Source organism: Semicossyphus pulcher, unplaced genomic scaffold (genome assembly GCF_022749685.1).
Source record: "Semicossyphus pulcher isolate SPU_LCO1_2020_fin unplaced genomic scaffold, fSemPul1.0.p SCAF_13, whole genome shotgun sequence".
Classification (NCBI taxonomy): domain Eukaryota; kingdom Metazoa; phylum Chordata; class Actinopteri; order Labriformes; family Labridae; genus Semicossyphus; species Semicossyphus pulcher.
The window spans coordinates 17,892,049-17,913,436 of NW_027211637.1; the positions used below are offsets into that span (position 1 = coordinate 17,892,049).

The window sequence follows — 21,388 nt, forward strand, 5'->3', positions numbered from 1 at the left end:
CCCCGGCAGGTCAACAGGTCACAATCAGAGAATAACAAATCCTTTTTCAGACGATTAGCCCAAGAAATATTCTCTTTATTCTCTCCTGTTTCATTTGATTTTAATGTATTATGATAATGTGCAAAATTAAACTTTATTCCTAAAAGCCGCCTTGGATCCAATCTAAATTTAAATACACTATTTGTTAAAATTCAATGAATACTTGTTACGTGTGATTTGCCATAATTTTCCTTGAAATTTTGCACTGCACACTTGACAAACAGGCCAAAGGTCAAGTGTATTACGCTTTACAACCCTCATCATTCTTCTGTATTATTCCACTGTCCTTTGTTAAATAGAACAGTGGCATAGTGTTGATTTTACTCTAGTTTTAACACTGAGGGCATTGATTCAATTCAAATGTAAAAGGTGAAAATCAGAATATGGATGGGGTTTATTCTGATGTAGGTTTACACATTTTAGGAATTGGAAACTTGGAACTTGGAAATATGATAAGAATAGAAAGCAAGTAAGCAGCAGTACTCCCACTGTCAGGAAACGAAATAAAATATAATAACAATAATAATAATATTAAATACACTTACACAATACACTTACACTGACTAAACCAGTCAGTTTCATACAAAAATAAATCAAAAGTGGGAGGAGAGTAGTCTGAATTGGGTTCTGGAGCTGTGCCCCACCTCATACATCGCACTCATTTGCCAGCCGCGAGCGATTCCAAGCCAGAGAGCGTCACATCCACCGGAGCTGACAAGTTGCAGCCACTCGGCTTCTCCTGCTACAACCGCTCACATTGGCCCATGCTTTCTGTTCACTCGCTCACCCGAATCAGGTGATACCCTGCTAGGGTAACTATTGGCTCTTGTCTCAGACCTTCCCCGAGGTGATTGGTGGAGTGACGAGCACTCAGCACGTGACCTCTACAATGAGCTTCCACCCACGGAAGTAAAAGAGGGGGACTCGACGTATTAATAACACCTCTTATGTTCTTGAACCCTTTGTAGCGGTGCAACTAACAATAAACTGTTGTATATATTTTTAATGGTTAGGTTTCCCATGACAAAAAAGGCTTAATATCGACATCATACAATAACTAATTTCCACGTCTTGGTATTTATTATAGTGTTGTTTTGGTGAAGCGCGACTTCCAAGCGCGAAGCATGCTGGGTAATGAAGCCGTCCCTCCTATCACGTTGACCAACTTTCCACAATTAAAACCGTATGAATCTGGCGACCAAATGCGTCTACAAATAATGTTATCCGTTTAAGTAATCAGCAATCTTTCACCTAAAGACAATGTAACCATATGTTCAGTAATTTATTTGAAGATACTCGATTTTTAATCGAAACTACGGATGGTCTTCTCGTGTTATTTTTACACAAGGAAAAAAATTAAACCCTTTTGTTTGGTCTGCAAAATGTCTGTTTTGTGATTTTAAGGTCCTATTAAATGTTATGTCTAATATTAAATTAGGAAAGACAACAAACTGAAGTTTTAAACTGATCAATGCAACACTTTCTTTCATAACACATTAAATCATCATGTATTTTTTAATTTGCTCTACTCTGAACTTTTAACTGGAGTTCACAGATCAGGCAGTCTGTGACCTCCTTCGACCAGTAGATGGCAGACAAACACAATCTCACATCCTGCTCTGGATCATGATTGAGCTCCTGTGTGGATGCATCTTTTGTTTGTTTGTTTTCCACAGGCAGATGTAACCTGAACAGCTGAACAGCATAACTCAGCAGAGCAGAAATGTTTTATAACACTCCCAGCCCCAGAGGAGACAGTCATTAAGTCACAACTAAAATGAACATGGCCAGATGTCACAGCTGGCTCTTTGCCCCACAGCCCACAGGTAAAGGTGTTATTGACCCCTTTTATTTTGAGTGAAGAAATTCAGGCTGAAAGGCTTGTGAAACTGCATAATCTTTGTGAACACACACACAAATGGACAGAAAAGTAAGTGTCACTGAACATCCTGTTTTCTTGGTCACATAATAAGTAGCCGAGTCAAGGCCCTCTTCACGTGCAGAGACAAAGACAGAGTGGATGAACGTGTTTGACACAGGATTGTTGTTGAGACATTTGTGGAACCTGTAGAAAATGAAGCATCTCCAAGGACAGTCAATCCTTTTGTCTCTTCTCACACCAGTTGCTAACACATTTGTTCCACCCTCTAATATGGCAAAGAAAGGTGACATTCCTAAAAATTGATGATGAACCTGCTATTTTTATGAGAATATCAAACATTTCATCTTCTCCTGCCATCCAGGTTTTATTGCTCCCAACAAAAAACAGGAGCCTGTTTCATTGTGTGAGAGAGAGAGCAATATATCTGGGGCCATTTTTGCCCTTGGTGCACCTCAGGAGGAAGAAGAAATAGTTTGACCCAAATCATCATCGGTGTCCTTGAAGACACCTTTTATTAATAACCTCAGGAATCTGGAGACCTCCTCCTCCCACCTCCTCTCCGTTGTGTTATTCCCTGTCCTAACTATTATCCCACCTCCTTTTTTTTGGTTTGTCTGCACCTTCACGTTCGCTCACATAGACCCGAAAGGCCCCCACAGGGCCTGGAAATCAATCTCACTGAGCTTAAAATAATCAACCTAGTTGTGGAAGAGGGCTTACCAGTAACATGTAGAGTATCCTCTGTTCTTCCTTGGAGGATGAGGAGTGTCAGCCATCTTGGGTTTTCTTTAATTTCAATAACATAATGTGTAAATGACAACCTGCCTGTTCTGAAAACAGGAGGGAGATAAAGGTTGTTGTCACTCCCTAATTGGTGACCCCTGTCTCGGTGAGATTTGACCCCCAGACAGCTGCAGAAATATCATCGATCAGCCAGGGTAAGAATAGCATCTGGAAGCCGGCTTGTTGCCGTCACTGCAAACGTCTCCTCCTCACCAGTTTGGGTAATTAACGACAGCGGTCACAGCGACGCATCCAGCCGAAACTTCAAACAATCTTCACCCCTGCCTGTTACAACCTTTAACTAATGAGTCCTTCTGCCATTTAAGCCGCCTGTGTGAGGGAACAATTGGGAAACAGCAGCGTGACCCAGGTCTGATATAAAGGGACACATTTAATGAAATACAATCCACTGAAGTATTGTTTTTGTCTTTCTGCTCTATTTTCCTTTTCATGTTTTTTTATTGTGTCTGCTGAAGTTTGTTTTCAGACTGCTATTGATTTTTAAAGGGATGCAAATTTTTTTCCCAAGCCAGTGCTGAAGTCAAGGAGGCATTGCCCGCCCTACATTACAACTCAAATATAGCTGTAGCAATTAAGGCCAACTCTCCTATGCTACATTAAGCATGCGGGAGAAATCAGTCTTTATTACTGTATTATTTATCTGTGAATGTCAGACTGGGCAGACAGAATAAGACATGGGGAGCACTCTTAATTTGATTCTGCATGAAAATGGCTGCAGAGATGACCCAAATGCATCTGATTCACATTGACTTTTGCCCTTTAGAAGTACAGGGATAACAGGGTTAATATTAGCAGTGATAGTGGTCATTTCTCTCCCTTCTGCTTTCATTCTCTCTCTTCCTTCTTCACTATAGCTGCCAGGAGGAAGAGTGAGGTAATTACAACCTGCCTCTGACCCTCGCTGGCCTTCAGCCACAAAGAGGAAGGCCACAAAAACAGAAGACGATGGAGGAACATAAAAAAAAAAAAGAAGCATTAAGGGGCAGAATGGGAGAAGAATAAAGAGGAAGAAGAGATGGCAGAGGGAAAGAAAAAACAGGGAAGAGAGTGACTGATGAGTGACAGAACGAGGATGAAGAGGGCAGGCGAGAGGAGAGGAGAGGGGGGCGAGCAGGATGGCAGAAGGAGAAAGGGAGGGTAAGCTTCCGACAAAAGGAAGTGGGAGACAATCCAGTAAAACACATGGTGTGTGAGTGTGTGTGTGCATTCCCACACATGTTGCAGCAACAAACATGGTAAGTGAGTGCAAGCGGTAGATGGTCACAGCCCTAATAGCATTATATTACTTGATGCCAAATTTGAAATATACGCTAGAAGGCCAGATTGCAGGCTGTTAGGGATTTAATTCTAAATTAAGCCTCTATGGAGAAAATTTGCATGTAAATCCATGTACCGAAGCATTACTCTGTGTAAGCACAACAATTAGAAGCATTTAAATCAGGGAGTTAAGACATCTGAGTGGGTGCCATAAAGATGAGAACACATGAACACACACAAAGGAGTGTGCTCGAGTCAGGATGATAATTATTGAAATACATTTGAAGCGTGTGAGGTTTATAATAGCTGGTATCTAAACTCACAAACACACACACGTTGACTAAATAACAGCAAATGTGAGAGAAAGGGAAAAGCAAAGGAGTGCAGATAAACAGTGTGAAAGAAGGGAGGCACATTGTGACAAAGTGAGTGAAGGAGAGCCAGAGCTCTGAGCCCTCCTTCGACACGGCTGCTGGCCTTGAAGCCTGTCTGCTCCGAATGGCACATTTGGCAGAAAAGGGATGTTTGCGCTGAGTTCTCAAAGCGACAAAGCATTTTACTTTCATCCCAACAGCTGTGCAGCCCGCTCTGCTTTTATGGTAGTTGACCTCTTCACTCCGTCGCGCTGGAAAACAAGCTTTGTCCAGCAGCGTAAGGTCGCCAACAGAATGTTTTCTAGCTTAGTTTGATGCACTTGCAGAGGTGAAGGTCGGTGATTAACAACACAAAAACAGTGACTCATGATGATGATTCATAATGACACATAATGGTCATCTCACACCTCTGTGTGTGCCGGCCTGTGATCAACACCTGGTACCTACATCCTACTAGGTTGTTAAGAAGACTTCATCGTCTGACCTGAAGAGCACGCACTTTATTTGATCATTTCAATACTTAAAGTAAGTCAGTAGACTTACTGAAGAAGAGGTTTATGGTACTTGAAGTTTCTTGTGCTGCTTCCTCTTGATTTTAAATCCAAAACAAGTGAGAAGGAACTACTTTACATCTAGTTGACTTAAGTTTCGAATAACCATGATCTGGATGAGAACTTTCGCAGTCTTATTCCAGTGATTGTTTGAGGTAAACATCTACAATATTACACAATATAAATCAGTAAATATTCCATAAAAATAAAGTCAAAATATGCGCGTCAGGATTTTTGAGTTGCAATGTTGGCAAAAGAAATGTAAATATTCCTTCCACCACTGTCAAATATCCAGGAGGCAGCCAAAAGAACAGGAGCACCTGAAGCCTAATTATAGTATTATTCTGACACAGTCATTGTTAGTCAGACTTTATGGTAATATGTGGAGCGGTAGTTACCCCAACACTACAACACACACATACATGATATGTATGGTGAGCGCAAGCTTACAAGTCATGGTCGCATTTGCCTGTAAACATGCATTAAACCTTCCCTGATGAGACTTTATAATGATCTTTTTATTATTCGTGGATCTTTAGTTTACTCGTGTCACACACACACACACACACAGAGATACACACACATGCGCGCACCTTTGTGAGAATATATTTTCAGCAAATGGAAGCTGCAGCAGACTCAAGGTCTCTTGTGAATGTCTGAGGGAACAGACTGTAAGCACCTGGACAAAAAGGGAAAAACCATATTGCCACACAGTGTGTGTGTGTGTGTGCGCGCGTGCGGGGGTGTGTTTGTGTGTGTGTTTTTGGTAGACGGCAGCTAGAACAAGAAAGATATGTTTCTTCTGCACAAAACTTAACTTGCTCTCTCTCTCTCTCTCTCTTTCTCTATCTACCCCCCCATCACACACACGCACACACACACACACACACAGAAACACACATACGCACAATCAACTAACAAGCATGTGCACAGGCATGCAACCTCGCAGACACATAGAAACCCAGTAGTTAGTTCCTGCGTCATTACAGTAGCCATCTGTCAGTATGCAGGCACACACACACACCGACTTGGCTGTGTGTGCATCCACTACACACACACACACACTTACACGCACACAAAGGGCAGCATGCATTTGCACAAACACACATTCACCCTGGCAGTATCTAACCCCTGTGACCCCCCCCTGCCCCGCATGCCCTGCTAGTATTTTGATGGATTTTACATGAAGCTCCAGATTTGAGTGAATCTAAGAGGTGAAAGGTTTCCTCTCCCTTCTTCTCTCGTTTCTCGTTATCCTTTTCTCTTCTTTCTCTCCATCCCTACCCACATGAATCTGTGTGTGCATCTCTGCCTGCCAAAGGCTGATGTCATTGTCCGGCAGCAGTGTGTGCTTTCCAGTGTGTGAGATGAAATGATGAATGTTGAGGTATAATCCCAGGGTTTAATCCCGGACCACTCCCAATCCGCTGCCTGCGCGCACACACACACACACACACACGAAACAGCCGGAGTAACTCTACTGACAGACAGCACACACACACATAGACAGTTTTATTAAAGCATAAAAAAACATGCAGGGTTTGGGAGGAGGGGGGCGGAGGACACATTTGGGCCTCCAGCAGCCTTTAATAATGATCTCACATTATTCAAAGATGCCCACCTGCTAGGCACAGAGAGAGAGACATAGAGGGAGAGAGAGAGAGGGATGAAAGATTATTTATTTCTCATGGGTGGGAGACAGTGAGTGAGTGAGAGTGAGTGGGAGGGAGGGCGGCAGTCAGAAACAAGCAAACTAATTCTCACCGAGGAACAGACAGTCGTGCCAGAGCAGGAGCTGCGCTTAGTTCACCTCCCTCTGACGCTCTTTGTACATCAACAAAGAATCAGTGCTTTTTTTTCTCCCTCTCGAGTCCAGGTACAAAGTCGGACCAGAGTTTTTCATTTTGGATAGGGGGGCTGCAGACACACGCACCCACACTTCTCCAAGCCGAGACAAGTCAAGGTAAGGCTTTGAACGCTGTAGAGCTGAAGGCGTGGTGAATTAATTTCGCTTTAACTACTCGGTGTAATCCCTGCTGGCGGTAGAAAGCAGTCGATGAAGAGATAAAAAAGCGATATTTTCGGTGTGCCGTGCTGCTTCTGCTGATGGTAACGCGCGCTGTGCGGCGGAGTCCGCGCGTAAAACAGCTGCAGTGAACAGCTCCAACTGGCTCAGATAATTTAGGCAAAAGTGCCTGTCTGCTCATCGTGCCAAGAGAAAGTTGAAGGAGAGATCCAGTCGGTTATATTTAACAACTGACTTGTTGAATTTCGTGAGAATTTGACCATATCTGTGTACTATAACTAAACTGTCTGTTGTCAACAATGGAGCGATTTTATCGAACCTACTGTACGTTGGTGTTGTCGTCCTCATCTCAGCGTATGAGTAATTTTATAATAAATGTATATTTTCAGGCTTCTTTGAAGAATAACAATAGGCTAAGATGCTTTTATTTTGGTAGTCACTCACTCTTAAGTGGCAGGTTCAGGATATTTGAAACTTCATACTTGGCATACTAATGCATCAAAGGCAGTTTTTTTTATTGGTCCACTTGAGATAGTAATTTTATTCTTTAAAAGGTTCCTTTATGGGAGTTTCTCGCTGTCTCTTCTATATTTTCAGGGGAGGGGGGGGGAATTATGTCCTCTTCAAAGTAAAAGCAAAAATATCCTCCTCACACCTTCTGCCTTCACTGCCTGATTCTTCTTCCATTTATTCACGTGTTAATTATGCATAAAACAGTAGGCTACAGAAGCATCGGCCACTTTACCTCTCCATACTAGGTCAGCATATTGACTGCAGGCTTCTGTTGAATCCAGACTGCTGCTATTAGGTTGTAAGTGGGCTTTTGAAATAACCACTTACCCAAATGATCTCTTATTTTGAAGGAGAAGAACCGAGACTACTGCTAAAAGGTTGTCGTTAGTTATTGGAATAACTATTAAACTAATGAGCTTTTATTTTGAAGGAGAAGAACCGAGGCTACTGCTAAAAGGTTCTCATTTGGCTTTTGAAATAACTATTAACCCATAATGAGCTCTTATTTTGAAGGAGAAGACCCGAGACTACTGCTATAAGCTTGTCACTTGGCTTCTGTTGGCCCAATGAGCTCTTATTTTGAAGAAGAATAACCAAAGCTACTGCTATAAGGTTGTCAGTGGGCTCTTAAAAGAACTATTAACCCAATGAGCTCTTATTTTGAAAGAGAAGAACTGAGACTGCTGCTGTAAGGTTGTCACTTGGCTTCTATTAACCCAATGAGCTCTTATTTTGAAGGAGAAGAACAGAGGCTACTGCTATAAGGTCGTCAGTTGGCTTTGAAATAACTATTAACCCATAATGAGCTCTTATTTTGAAGGAGAAGAACCGAGACTGCTGCTGTAAGGTTGTCACTTGGCTTCTATTAACCCAATGAGATCTTATTTTGAAGGACAAGAACAGAGGCTACTGCTATAAGGTTGTCAGTTGGCTTTTGAAATATCTATTAACCCATAATGAGCTCTTATTTTGAAGGAGAAGAACAGAGGCTACTGCTTTAAGGTTTCAATTGGCTTTTGAAATAACGATTAACCTATAATTAGCTCTTATTTTGAAGGAGAAGAACCATGCTACTTCTTAAGGGTTGTCAGTTTGGAAATAACTATTAACCCAATGAGCTCTTATTTTGTAGGAGAAGAATCAGGCTACTGCTATGAGGTTGTCACTTGGCTTCTATTGGCCCAGTGTGCTCTTATTTTGAAGAAGAAGAACTGGGACTAGCCTATTGTTATTGGGTTGTCGCTGGGCTTTTGAAATAACTATTAACCCAATGAGCTCTTATTTTGAAGGAGAAGAACCGAGGCTACCGCTATAAGGTTGTCACTGGGCTTTTGAAATAACTACAAACTCAATGAGCTCTTATTTTGAAGGAGGCGCTCGCTGCAGTTAAATGTGGAAAAGTAGCAGCAGAAGAAACTGTAGTTTGAATATTTCTATCTAAACACATCAAATTTGATTTGCTGTTTATTATAGCCACAATTGAAAGTGTATCATCCTTCACTTTTTTTTGCAATGAAAGCAGAGTCCACCCCCTGCTGGCCTCATTAACTTGTTTCATATGAGTGTGTGTGCAATTTGATAAACGAGGAGTGCAGAGAAACATCACAGACAGAATCTAGTGTAGGCTACTACACCACGGCACCCCAGAGAGACACTAAAGGAGGCTGCCGAACCAAGAAAGCCAACAAAGTGGCGGAGGAAAGGAGGCTGGGGATGACAAAAGAGGGGCAGACGAGGGAAAAATGTGGTCGCTCATATCTTCAACTCATTTGAGTTGTGAGGCTGCTCTGTATTTCACACCACACTCTTTTAGGGTTAGAAAAACTTGATGTGATTTGATGTAACAGTGCGAAGAACCTTGTCTGACATCAATCGATCTATCTATCTATCTAGCTAGCTAGTCTCTCCCCACCTTCTTGGTAGATGCTGTCCTTTAAGTCAACCTGTAAGCTGCAGTATTTCACGTTTGAACTCCTCTCTCGGGACCTCATTTGGAGTTTGTGGAAAAGCTGCAGCCTAAAGGACAAAAGCCTCTCAAATCATCTGTGTGCTTTTTCATTGTGTACTGTACAAAAAAAAAAGATGCTGTTATCCTTGGATTTCACTGGACCAGCCAGATAACTGGTATAATCCAAAAACCACACACATAACCAAACAAAGGTGGTTTCAGTGATACGCCCCATGAGTGTGTTCAGGTGTGTGTGCACATTGACTTTCTGTTGTTTTTGGTCACTAACCTGCTTTTCATGTGAGACAGGAACATGCAGTTTACGTTTACAACCTTCGTCCGCACAGCTAAGCTCGCCGCCTTTTAAAAGTCTGAGATTCATTTTGGAGATTTTCAGCAGATTGACCTCTGATGTGCACTCACGCAGCAGAAGCATTTGGAGGATAAAGTGTATCAGCGGGATATTAACGGACAGAGGGATGGATTTGGGAATCATATTATAGTGATATAATAGAGCAGATACAAATTGTGTAAGATCTGTATGATTGGATATGTAGATTTATGTAACATTCATTTTGTAGAGCAAAGATTCGAGTCGCGGTTGAATTCTGATTCCTTTTGACCTCCTTTTGCAGCCACAAAGCCTTTGAGGGTTTGCTCAAGTTTATGCGGTTCATTGAATTCAGGCAAAGTTATTGAAAAGCTACTGTTACTGTTTTGGTGCGATTAATGCTTCGAGCACCCAAAGATTTTAGGCATGTTATGAACCTTTTTTTTTCAACTCACTTGAGTCGGCATCATTTTCACACTGTTGCTTTTAACTGTGTGTCATAACGGCATGCATTTCCCTGCAGTTATAAAACATTTCACTGCAGATAAATTCACTCTTATGCCGTTAAAGATGTGAGCGCAGGCTATTCTGCTGACTGGCTTCTCACTTCTACATGTTTAAATCAAACAGCAGGGTGGATTTATTCAGCAAATAGGAAAATGCTGACACAGTTTTATGGTAAAAAAAATAATCAAAGATGTTCACAAGTGTTCACATTTCCACGCTTTGAACTCAATTAAATGGAAGAGTGAGCTTTGACTGCGCACACCAGCCGCTCGACGTCACTTCTATTGATTACCAAACGAGTCATCAAGGGTGATGAATGTAGTTTTTACACTGGTGATCCAATTCAAATACAGTAATGCCTTTATAATGAAAGAAGAAGGGATGAGGATGGTGGAAAGGACGCTCATGTTTACAGTAACATTGGCGGTATTGATCAGCCCACATATTTCTCGGAGTTGACTCACTGCAGTCTGAAGTGCGAGGTTGAAGGAAATGTACTGTTTAAAATAGAAAGTCCAGAAAACCAGAGACATAAATAACTCGAGTATTGCTTATTGATTGGATTGGTAAATGCTGGAGAGAAAGAGCCCCATACACAGATTTATGATTCCATCAATAGGAAACCTGATAACGAGGTTTGTGCAGATGCTGGTGCAATGCAGGCATCAATACCCCATTAAAACATAATGGTATATCATAATAGCTCATGATAGTAGATGTAGTAAATGCCCTCTGATTCTTGTGTGGTTGTATGTGAATGTTTCTCTGCTGCAGTCTGCGCCACCACGTCCACATCCTCTGAGATTTTCCATCTCAGCAGCTGGGATCGGTTACAGATGGCGGTCGTAAGAGATTAGGAAGTGCATCGATCCTTCATTATGACTTTTCAAACCCTCCATGTAGTGTGACATTTGCTCCCTGCCACCATATTTGGTGGCCTGTATAATGATCCTTTTGTGCCCCTGAGGCTTGGAGACCAAGATTTGCCAACAACCTGGCAACAAAAAAAAATAGTGTGTGGAGGCAGAACAGGCGTACAAAAGTAGTAGAGCCAGCAGTGCAAGAGTAAAAACTCAAACATTTCTTGTTTATTTCCGCACACATGCCACCTATGTTACATAAGGATGAGCTTGAGGATAAACTGAACACACAGCATATGTTTGTTTTTCCCTTAACTGACTTTGGTGCCAGAGGTTTCTCATGTCCTGCCCTCCCTGCTCATCTTCTGCCTCCTTGCTCTCACACACTCCCTTCTCATCTGCTCGCTGCCTCCTCCAGCTGAGCCCTCTGTCCCCTTCTGAACCCCCAGTGCGCTTTCTGTCTCAATGTGTCATAATATATATTTATATCAAGAGAGTGAGAGTGAGCGATTATTATCTGGAGATCTGTGTAGTAGAGGTTTAAATTCATCTGTGTAAATGGAAGAATCATTTACAAGTATTGTGCCATCAGTACAGTGTCATCTGCAAAAGTGTTTCACTTTACATCTTCAAGTAAATAACGCATTATGTTTAATATGCTTACACTGTCCATGTATTACAGTTTCTCTCAATTGCTTTGGGAAACTTCTCGAACTGTGTCTAAAGTTCTTAGCACTGAAGATGCATTTTCCAAAACAGCGGTGACTCACCCAAAACTTTGAATTCATGTGTCAAAATGAAGCTATTGTGCCATCAAAAAAGTAATTCGACTCTGCTGGAAGTGTGTCCTTATCTGCTAGTTCAACAGTCTTGTCCTGCATGTTTTCACTGACACTGAATGTGTTCTGTACCAGACTGTTGTTTCTCTGAAGCCAACTGACTGCTATTGTGTATCAAAGTCAATTCTCCTCAGATTTCAAAAGTCCAAGGTTCCACATATCACTTAGTCGCTTTCTGATCAATCTGAAGACAAACAATTAGAATTTTCCTGCAATGATTACACAACAGAGAACAATACAGTAAACAGACTTTAACTGTCAGTCAAGAAAAGCCAAATCAACCGAGAAAAACTGTAATAACTCAAAGTACTACTGATGCTTTTGAAGTACTCCCACACTACTAGCTAAAGCTAAAGTTAGCATGTCTAACATTCAAGTGTTCATACCATTCCCATACTGATATTAATGGTAGTGTATTGTGCAAAAAGTCAAAACCATTACCAGACCTGCCAACACTCCTGATTTGGGCAGGAGTTTTACCTGCCCGCTTTACTCCCGATTTGTAATTTCCCCGATTATCTCCCTACTTCGCATTGATTCCAATCAAATGGGTGTTCTTCAACCTCTATGGGATATGTGTCTAAGACCTGGCCACCCAACTGGCGGTAGCGTCAAGCATGCGCAAACCACTCTACCTGGCGTGCGTATGCGTCACTCTTCACTGCGACGGCTCGCTACCTCTTTACTACTTAGCTTGCCACTGAAAATGGCTGAAACAGTCCCAAAGAAGAAAAAATACACCTCCAAATTTAACCCCACCTGGTGTGAGAAATTCACCTTTAGTGCCGCTAGCCACATTGATACATAACATGCGGTGCATGCATAAGGTGTGTAGAATGGACTTTAGCGTAGAACACGGTGGGAAATATGATGTTAACAAGCATGCTAACTGTGCCAAGCAAGCAAAACAAATTTTCCAATACCCCGGAAAATCTCCCTCTTTTTAACATCCTTATGTTGGCAGGTATGCCATTACTTACTCTTCATCAGTTTGGCTTGTTTATGCCATTAACCTGGTGATTATAATTTCAGAGGAATATCCCAAATGACTTTCCTGAATGCGAGCAGTCTGTATAGGCATGTAATTAGAAATGTAAACTGACACCATAATGCCCCAAAAATGCAATTCAAGACAGTTCCCACAAAGGTTGTCTGGCAGTTGATGAAAACCATCCTTCATATCAGAGACAAAGTCCTGATATTTCACATAAGGGAACTGAAAAGGTACAGTTAGCATTAGCTTGGCTTTAGGTACATTGTCCCTGGGAGGAAGATACCTTGGCAGTAACAGAAATATTAGCTAACATAACTAGTCCCAGCAGGCTTGAAGAGCCCAAATATTCTCTGTTAATCATTGAGACAGTTGTGTCACTAGCTTTGTGTTCACCTACAACGCTAGAAATGGGACGTTAAGGCTAAAAAGCCATTAGCTAGAAGAAGCTAACAGTTGTAACAGACAGAGCTATTAGCAGTAAGCAGCTAGGAATTATCAGTAGTAGTGAGCGGATTGTTAGCCAATATAAAATTAATGAAGCAGCTCTTGAGCAACAATAGGCAGTTGAATACTGAGTGAATACGTAGAAATTGTAATGCTTATTAAAATGTTATATTTTTATCTGAGTAGCTAACTGCTAACCTGCTAACAGTATACATTAGCATAACACAGTAGCCTATAAGTATTAAGTGTTGCTTGGCTTCCTCAGCCCCACTAAAGAGTAGCCTATATAGTAATTGTATTGTTGCTGGAGTTTGTACAATATAATGTTGGACAGTTGCCAAACTCTTTCCGGTTGTTGGACTTCCCCAGTATATTACATAATACAATATTAGCTACAGTTTAAGCAATACAAAAACTACAAAACATTTACAATGGCAGGAATCCCAGATCCGGGACACTGCCAAAATTATTTTTGACTGATCCTTGGGCCAGCGATCTGCTCACCAAATTCCAGCCAAATTCCCTTGTAACTTTTTGAAATATTTTGTAGACAAGAGAGTCAAAGACGAAGAGAGCACATGCACTGAGCAACTTCACTGGCAGAGGTAATGAAAGAAATCCGGCATGTGTTACTACAATAAGACACGGAGACGTCAGCAGCTCCTGCTCACACAAACACACACAAACACGCACAGTAAATGTGTTTTTGACTTGTGCTGTTGCAGTGGGACAATAAACAGCTTTGAGGCAACCACAAAACTACAAACTCTGATTAAAGCGATGAATCAAATTCTTCTAAACTCTACCAATGAGCAACCTGTACCAGCACAGCGCAGCATGGGTGAAATTAAACTCCGGAAATCTTAATTTGCAGAACTTAACATCATTTACTGCTCGAATTTAGCTATTGAAAATTAGAACTCTCAGCTCCAGGTGCTAATAAGGAAATATATTAGGTTTACAGTCATTTTTATGCAAAGTAATGTTTTAGAGACAGAGAACGGAGAAAGCAAAACCCCCAAAATATTTCTTCCTATACACTTGAAAGGTTGTAGCTCATGAAATAAATAACTGGTTTATTTCACATTCATGAAGTCTATTTATTTCATCCCAGGTGTTACAGTAAAGCCACACATCATTTTTACTCCACATTTATTTTCAGTGTTTCAAAAGTTCACCTAAACTTCCCTTTACAGCCAGATAAGAAAAGTATTGATCACTGACTGTTACTCATGGGTGTCAGACTTCCGCTCTCGGGGCGAGAGATTCTTCTTTCGAGTTAAGAGGCAGCTTAATCATACTGATAAAAGATGTGTTTTTCCAGTAATCAGTAATCACGGCCTTGTACATACATACTCCGGGAGAAATAATGAGTTCTCCTTTCCCCTCGGCTCGCTGTGATAGAGGAAAAGAGAGAGATTAAAAGTGACAGAGAAACAAGGAAGAAAAGATAGATTAGCGAGGAAAAGAGCAATGGAGATGGAGAGACAGAAAGAGTACTTAATTAAAGTGACATTCATTACCACAGTCTGTATATGCCTGTCTTTATGCCCTCATCTGTCATTTCTCAATCTCCTCTTCCTCTCCTTCTTCCCGTTACGCTTTTCCTAATGCTTAATCTCCTCTTTCTTTCTGTCACCTTTCTCTTTCCTCTCAGGGCCATCTTTCACTTTCCCGTGCGTCTATCCTGTCATCGTTTCTCCACACGGACTTATTTATCTCCGTCATTAGACAGTTGGGTGAATGACTGCGGTGGCCTTTTGTAAGGGAGGAATTGGGAACAGAGACGGGGAGACATCATGACGTAGTTTTCCCCACTTTAAATAGCACTCTGGAGGCCGAGCAGCAAACTCTTAACATACTCCACCTGGCCCAATTTCCACTCACCTGTTAAGTGGGGTTTTTTTCTCATGCTGGTCCAGACTGGGGAGAGCAAATCTCGGAGCGCTTGGCTGTTCTGGCTCGACGTTTCTTTGAGTTCAGCCAAAAAAGTGTGCTAGAATCTGGGCCAGCATACGGCTAGGACACAGATCAGAAAATGACATAAAAGGTGCAAATAAAACCTGTAAAATACTACAAGCGAGGGCAATCCTGCTGATGTTATAATGATGAAGACAAAATAGAAGGAAGGAAGTAATTATAACGAAGTACACGAGCTATCATAATGAGTAACAGTCACTTATTGCTTGCTCATTATGTTCGTCAGTGGGATTTATCATTTGTTCCTTCTCCACCAGCCCCGGCTACATCACCCCTTATGTAACACCCCAAGCTGTTGTAAAGATGGATCCAACAAGCCACTGCTTTATCAGTCCGTCAACTGCGGCTCCCCATCCGATCATAACCACAGCTGCCAAAACTACTACCCCTCATCTTCTGCTAGCCGTTCCCCTGAATAGCGATACAGCTAATGCAAGCAAAGGACAGCTGCAGCACAGCACTTTGTGATTGAAAACAATTATGTTAGGGAGCAGAGGGAATGGCGAGTGTACAGGGAGACAGATACAGGCAATTAAACATACTGGGAAAATAAGGTACATTGAAATGCCTTCTACACTGTAGCAGTGGGAGAAAGTGTCAAGTGTCTCCACTTGGGTTTGAACGCTTGGATGCATACAAGAGACGAATCTTTGTTTTTTGTGACGCTGCTCCGAGAAGCAAAGACAGAAATAGGAATCAGGAAGAGTTTCTGGGCTGCCCGCGCTGAAGCAAAAGACAACTGAAGAGAAAGAGAGAGGAGAGAAAAAAGAGGTCACAACTGATCCGGATTTATTGGCTCAGCTGGTCATAAAGGAGGCTTTATTCTCACATTGCATTATGCAAGCCAAGATCTCTGCTAGCTACAGGTGAAAGATGAGCGCTGTGCAGACGCCCATTCTCTCATCTTCCTCCTCTCTCGCTGCTCTCTCTCTCTCTTAGGATGGATGAGTTTAATACTGAGGTGGTTAGAAACAAAGGAAGATTTCCTCACTAAAGTGCATTCCTTACTTTGTCTGACTCGTGGAATGAGAGTCGAGCTTCTCCTCTGATTCTGCCGCATCTACGCCATTTACCCTTCTATTAACTCCGCTTTTCTTCTCCCTGCTCTCTTCCTTCCTCCTCTTCTAACTCTGTACCATTACAGAGACATCCCATCGACTCCGTAAATGCATTTAGCCATCCATAAAAGACAAGCAGATTTGGAGAGGAATTGGAGCTCCTTCACCTATTCTCTCACTTTAAGCCATATGCTAGTACACACAGTACCGGCCCTTCCCCTGGCACACTAGGTGGGATCTAAAAATGTCTACTAGACAGAAAAAAAGTCGTTTTCTGAGAATAGCTTCTCAGAAAAAAATAATAGAAAAGAACTCCTATCTTGAGCAGCAATGGTGGGTAGAATAGCTTTATAGCCAGAGATGGTTTAAGGCACAAAAATGGCGCCATCTAAATTGCCACGTAACCGTAATGTTACTAATGGTAGCATGCATGGTTTGTGCTCTTATTACAGCAGAATTAACATTTATATCTAATATATCCACCTGACTAAACACTAGCGAGCATAAGCAGTTGAGTAATTGAATTTATCAGCACGCTTGATGGATAATCCGCTCACGAAATTCGAAGCGCTTAGAAATAGTGACAGGTGGTCTAAATGCTTGCCTCTGCAAAAAAGACGCGCTACTGAGAAGTTTGGAAACAAGTGTCAGAGGAGGAGCAGGATTGTGTTGGATAAATGGAGATAACCGTTCCAGTCTGCTTCATCACAAAAAGAAGAGCCCGGGAAGCGATAGGAAGAGAAAAAAAAACGGCAAGAAAAGCAGCTAAATGGGAGAAAAGCTGGAGCATGCTCTGCCTTTGCTCTGACCTGGTTCCAGTTAATCCGCCTACTTTACACGATGAACATTACCTCCACACTGTATTTATAGAGCCTTTTGGTGTGTGTGCTTCTGTGTGTAAGCCTGTGTGTATATGAATGTGATTTTTGTGCGTGGCAGTGATTGTAGAGTAAACGCAGTCAGTCCATGCCACGTAATGGGTCTGATAGAAGAGCTTAAAGAAAAGAGGACTCATGTTTGAACGGTTTTTTTTGTGCAACAAGCAGCAATCCCCAAAAGGCTGAATGTTGGAGCCATTGTGGAGGCGCCATCTGACACGGTGCCTCTGTTATCCACAAGATGTTTGTTTCAAGACAGCGCCAAAATTGAATTAAATTTAAACTTCTCTCTTAAAACACAATGTCAGTAATTTAGTCCACAATATGTCATTATGGTTAACAGAGCTTATTGAGCATTAAAGAGAGCTTTGGCGCCAGCTGGCTTGACTGACAGGTGCTTTGGGCCGCGTTGGATGGTTATGGTAAAGTTTTGGTTCAGTTATGAACACATTATCCGTCACAGTCTGTCTTCCTTTTCCTTCTCAATAGCCACTTCAGGTGCCCTGCCATTCTCCACCTCTCCACCAGATGCCCTTAGACTTCCCCTCCTTTCTTCAACAACACACCTGTTCCTTTTACAATCAGTCTATCAGTGTCCTGACCTTCCCCGCAAACTCACACACCTATCTCCACTAGCACAAATCAGTCACTCTCCATATATACCGGACTCTATCCATTGTTGAGTCTCAAGTTCATCTTCATTACTCTGCTTACGTGATAATTTGGCTAGTTTTGGCTTTCTGGATATAACGAACCTGCCTGCTAAGCTACCTGCCTGTTTCTTGTTCTAAGTTTTCCTGCTTCCCTTTTCTCTGCCTGTAAGTCATCTGTTCACACTAATTTGCACAAAGCCGCATGCTATTCTGTGCACTTGAGGCCTACCTTCCTGCCTGCTCTACAAATCGTGACCATGTAACTGCCTCTAGAGGCCTTTTTCACAGCGGACATTTTTACATCCAACAGGAGGAAAAGCGCAGGTGTTTATGAGTAGCATTAGTGATGGCTGTATTCCATTTAGCTGCTTCAATTTCATGGTCCTGCCTGTCATGGCTTCCTCAGACACCTGAATACAACAGAACCATTGTTAAAGTTCTTATTAACGCCTGTGCTTTCCTGCTGTTGGATGTAAAAATGTCCGCTGGGAAATAAGTTAATGCTGCTTTGAGCTAATGTCAGCATGCTAACACTTGCTAATTTGCTCTGAAGACAAAGTTAAGCACATGCTAATGGGAATGCTATTAGTTTTGCAGATATATAGTCATCAACCAAATAAATTTTAACCTGATGGCAGCAAAAGTTGAGGGCTCACCAAAGTTGTTACAAATATACAGTTAGCATGCTATGCTACATCAAAAGGTCAGAGAAATAGAAGAAGTACCTTGAATGTCTGTGCAAAATGTTATGTCAATCAACCCAGTAGTTCCTGAGATGCTTAAATGTGAAACAAAGTGATTGACTGACATTATCTTTCCTAAAGCTGCGCTGGGAAACAAAATCGACACTTGAATCTGAAGACAAGAAATTCTTACCTTTTCAGTATTTTACCAAAACCACATTTGTACCCTGACTAAGTGTTTGACTATAGTGTCTGAAGGGTATGTGCCCTTTTCTGTATGCACATGCACACTCCCCAGCCACCTCCCAGTGCAGTATAAAGATTTCTCGAATTTCACAGTTGTTGAATTTGAAAAAAGGCCAAAAAAAGTCTATCCAGATTGTGATTATATAAATGCATTAAACAAAGCAAATAATTAATAAATGAACCCAATTACAAAATGTATTTTTTTTTAGGGGAACTGCATGCAGCAAACCCAAACAGAGGCTTTGAGGAAATGAAGAAACCAGCTCCGTAGATATTGTAGTTGCATTTGCACTTTTGACTCCCAGAGGAATGGAGCCAGTGGAAAGACAATCTCCATTTCAGGACAAAAAAAATCCTCTCTTTATTATTTGATAACGTCTTCCTCCTCTTCTAAAAATGGCAACCCAGTCAAATTCTACATAATCTCACCTCCAGCAGGCTCCACAGGTATACTAGATGCTATAAGGTGTGCGCAGTATACCCACACACTGTTTAAAAATAGAGAGGATCTTGACAGTCCTACACGAAGCTTCACAGCAGAGACCTCTCTGTTGAAATGGTCTCTAGCCTTATGACTCTTATCCAAAACTTCAATCACCGCTCCTTTCTCCTCCTCTTCTCTGCTCCTCCTCCCTTCTCTTCCTCTTCTCTCTCTCTCCAGGGAGGGGATTTTGCTTCTATAAGTCTTCTATCACACTGAATATTTCACAAAAGCTCTTTTTTTTTTACTTCCAGCACACACACATACACACACTGCTGGCTTTCTCACGGAAGTCTTCTCGCTTTCATTCCCTCACGCTCTTCACAACTGTCAACCTCCATGCTTTGTCTTTCATTCTTTCTCTTTCTTGCCATCTTCATCTCAATCTTACTTTCCCCCTTTCTAGCTACAGTGCACACATTTCATTCCTCTTTACTCTCTCCTTTTCACTTTCTCTATACCTACAGGAAACCTCTTTGCTCCTTCCTCTCTTATTTCTAAAACACATCTCCTGCTTTTACTTTCTTACATCCTCTTTTATGACTTTTCCAGGAATGCATTAGAGTTATAGAGGCCTTAAAAGGATTAAGTACCTTTATAATCAATATACTATCTATTTGGCTATGCTAACCTCCTGTTTTGTTTATTCATAATGGAACCAATTCATCACATTCACACAGCGGTACTTTTTCCTCTGAAAGTACCTCAGGATGGGAAGCTCAAATGCACTGTCATACTACACATGAGTGCTTAGTGTACAACTAGGTTGTGTGTTGTTTAAATGTAGGGTGACAGTAAAAATAAGGAGTGATATGTATTTCAAAGTTTAAAAAAACATATTTGATGACCCATTTGCTACTTTTACAAAATTCAAGCACTTCCTAGATAACATTGTGTTTGCTAACTTAGCATTAGCTAGTAAGTATGTTGACCGATTATTTGTTCCACGCCAAAATTATGTAAGCTAGGAATTAAAGCCTTTCCTTTGGGATCTTGTAAAACTACCAAACGATGATATAAGCTTGCAGCAGCGTCCCAGCTAACAGGCTATAGCTGGATGCTAACGATAGCTGTTGTCTGACCATAGCTATGGGTTATCAGATATGTTGCTAGCATTAAAGTGCTACCATTATGTAAGCTAGAAATTAAAGCCTTTCCTATATGAGCTTGTAAAGCTACCAAAAGGTAATATAAGCTGTCAATGACTTTCTCGCTAATAATAAGCTATCTAGTAGGTTGCTGAATGCTAATGTTAGCTGTTGTCTGATCATAGCTTATGGGTTGTCAGTTACGTTGTTTTCTTTTCAAACAACCAATTTTAGCATTCAAGCACTCCTGAAGTAACATTATGTTAGCTAACTTTGCGTCAGCTAGTAAGTATGTTAACCGGTTATTTGTTTCCAGCTAACTTTATCTAAGCTAGGAATAAAGCCTTTCCTATAGGATCTTGTAAAAAGATACCAAACTGTAATATGCTTTCAGCCACTTCCTAGCTAACAGCATATCTAGTAGGTAGCTTGATGCTAGCATTTGCTGTTGTCTGACCATATCTAATGGGTTATCAGATATGTTTTTTTTCATTGAAACCTGATTTTAACTGCATCGTCTTTTCAGTTGCTTGTCAATCTGGAAGCTGTGAATTGATAGGCTAACAAATGTCAGAAACCTTTAATCGATACGATAATCGATCGAACAACAAAACTGTTGACGCTCAGTTGTCAGGTCAGTTCATCTACTTTGCTGTAAATTAACTGTGATATGGTTAACTACAGGGGTCATTAAGGTTGACCTTAAGATGTCACAAGTATCTTCAGGACAAGCTGCACAGATCGCCACAATAGGAAACTGCTGCCCACTAAAGTAGCCTATATAATCAGACATGTTTAAGCAATTTTCTCTGCTGTAGTAAATTTTCATATGGGTATATGCGTAATGTTAAATGAGTCAGTGCATCAATGAAGATTGCATGGGAATTTTGCTCATCTATGAATTATTTATGTGGCGTGCAGGATGAGTCTATTTTGTTCCCTTAGTGTTCTT

General features: G+C 41.4%; 1 protein-coding gene across 1 annotated transcript in view; it reads left to right on the plus strand.

Annotated features, from left to right (window-relative positions):
- The first annotated feature begins 6,783 nt into the window (after window positions 1–6,783).
- camkvl (CaM kinase-like vesicle-associated, like) overlaps window positions 6,784–21,388 on the plus strand; it is a 44,478-nt gene continuing 29,873 nt past the window's right edge. Inside the window, exon 1 of the mRNA XM_069660223.1 lies at window positions 6,784–6,870. The gene's annotated coding sequence lies outside the window, so the exon portion shown is untranslated. The remainder of the gene's footprint in view (window positions 6,871–21,388) is intronic.